This window comes from Entelurus aequoreus, linkage group LG09 (genome assembly GCF_033978785.1).
Source record: "Entelurus aequoreus isolate RoL-2023_Sb linkage group LG09, RoL_Eaeq_v1.1, whole genome shotgun sequence".
NCBI classification, from domain to species: domain Eukaryota; kingdom Metazoa; phylum Chordata; class Actinopteri; order Syngnathiformes; family Syngnathidae; genus Entelurus; species Entelurus aequoreus.
In genome coordinates this window covers 37,162,177-37,164,522 of record NC_084739.1, presented here as the reverse complement: position 1 = coordinate 37,164,522, position 2,346 = coordinate 37,162,177, and the positions used below count along the sequence as shown (strand labels likewise).

At 40.5% G+C, this 2,346-nt stretch overlaps 1 long non-coding RNA gene across 2 annotated transcripts; it reads left to right on the top strand.

Annotated features, from left to right (window-relative positions):
• Positions 1–462: 462 nt before the first annotated feature.
• On the top strand, positions 463–1,840 carry LOC133656846 (uncharacterized). 2 transcript variants are annotated; one of them, XR_009827172.1, is made up of 3 exons: positions 463–1,046; positions 1,136–1,236; positions 1,468–1,840. It is a non-coding gene; the product is annotated as an uncharacterized LOC133656846 (long non-coding RNA). The 2 variants fall into 2 exon arrangements; XR_009827171.1 differs by having other exon boundaries at positions 1,136–1,279.
• The last annotated feature ends 506 nt before the right edge of the window (positions 1,841–2,346 follow it).

Sequence of the window (2,346 nt, the reverse complement as noted above, 5' to 3'; positions counted from 1 at the left end):
TTCCATTACTGGCAACTAAACTTGGAAATTCCCTGGTTAAAGTCAGCAAACTCTTGAAAGCACAAGGTTTGATAAACAACAACGAAGATTTGGTAAGGAATGCCACTAAGTTCCAAGATGTCCATCGTGAGAAGTGGAACGAGTTGATCTCTGCAACAGCCCTGAGGAACATAACCGAAGAAAAGTGGAATGTACCACAACTTATGCCCTTCACTGAGGATGTTCAAAAAATGCATCAGTTTCTCAGTCAAATGCATGATGAGTGCAGCAGTGCGCTATCTGAAAATTATTCCACAAAGGCCTGGTCAGACCTGACAAAAGTATGTTTGACACAGATCATCCACTTTAACAGACGAAGAGAAGGAGAGGTAGCAGCCATGTCCCTGTTGGCTTTTTTGTCAAGAGACACAACTGATCCTCATGAAGATGTTGATTGGGCTCTCTCTGAAGTGGAAAAAAAACTCTGCAGTCCTGTTCCTATTCTCTTGACTCCAAAAATGGTGTGTGCAATAGAACTTCTCGTTAAGTACAGGGAAACTTGTTGGGTTCTCAAAGACAACACTTACCTGTTTGCAAGACCCACAGAGATGACACATTTCTGTGGTTCTGACTGCATACGAGACTATGCAAAAGCATGTCATGCAAAGTGTCCTGTGTCACTTACATCCACGAAACTACGAAAACATGATGCCACCCTTTCAACTGTGCTAAACATGACAGACACAGAGATGGACCAGCTGGCCAACTTTCTTGGCCATGATATTAGAATCCATCGCAGGTTCTATAGACTCCCTGAAAAGACACTGCAGCTGGCAAAAATCAGCAAAGTTTTGATGGCACTCGAGCAAGGTCGATTATCTGAATTCCATGGAATTAACTTGAATTAAATCACAATTGGTCCAAATGGTAAGTTGTCATCTTTGTTGTTTGTTTGGTTTGAACTCAATTATAAGCTTAACATGTTATGTGTACCACAGAATGTGTTTTGGAAACTGAAGAGGAAGATCTCACCAGAGAGGAATAACACTATTCATGTCCTGACAATGGTAGGTTATGTCAATACTCATTTTTGTGGTTTATTAAATGTGGCCTATGGTAAGCATGACACTGAATGTTTATTACATTGCACCCACAGAAGAGGTGTCCTTTCCAGCCACTGAGGATGAACACATCCCGCCCCCCAAGAGACTGACACAACTTTCAAAAGACAGGGATGCATCATCACGACATCGTGCAGTGAGACATACTTCCAATGGTCTATAATTATTTCCATCATTAAGTAAGAAGAAGAACCATGATAAACATACAGAATTTATTCATCCATCCATTCATTCATTCTCAAAATAATCTTACTCATGTCATGAAATGAAATATAACAACTCAACTCAACTCAATCTATAACTTAATTTCTTAATCTTATTTTATTTATTTTATTTTCATACACATATTTTGTATGGTCACTTGCAGGTAAAGCTGCCCAGAAAAGGCGACCCTGGACACAGAAAGAGGTGAAGGCCGTCGAGAAGCACATGAACCGATTCATCCCTTCTGGTATTGTACCAGGAAAGAGTGACTGTTTAAAATGTTTGAGGGCCAAACCGGAAGTTCTCCAAAACCGGGAATGGCAAGCATTGAAGTTCTATGTGTTCAACCGCATTACGGCCTACAAAAGGAGATTGCAGCTAAAATAGTAGATTAAGAGATAATCAGCAAGACTGGTTAAGTAGAACCGTTTTTTATGTGATTTATGTTCAATGTTGTTTAAAATAAAGAATAAAATGAAAGTTTAAATTAGTTTTCTTGAAAATGTGTTATCCCGGCATTAAAGGCCTACTGAAACCCACTACTACCGACCACGCAGTCTGATAGTTTATACATCAATGATGAAATCTTAACATTGCAACACATGCCAATACGGCCGGGTTAACTTATAAAGTGCAATTTTAAATTTCCCGGGGAACTTCCGGTTCAAAACGCCTTTGGAGGATGACGTATGCGCGTGACGTAGCCAGTTTAACAGAGGTATGGCTTCCCCATTGAAGCCAATACGAAATAGCTCTGTTTTCATTTCATAATTCCACAGTATTCTGGACATCTGTGTTGGTGAATCTGTTGCAATTTGTTCATTGCATTATGGAGAAAGAAGCTGAGCAAGCAAAGAAGAAAGTCGGTGCGAAGCGGAGTATTTTGCGAGGGAAGTCCGCAACACAACACAGTCGGTGTTTCATTGTTTACATTCCCGAAAGATGCAGTCAAGATCGAAGAACTCGGACAACAGAGACTCTTACCAGGAGGACTTTGACTTCGTTAACAGACGCAGACGCGATACCGTGAGTACGCTTCCAA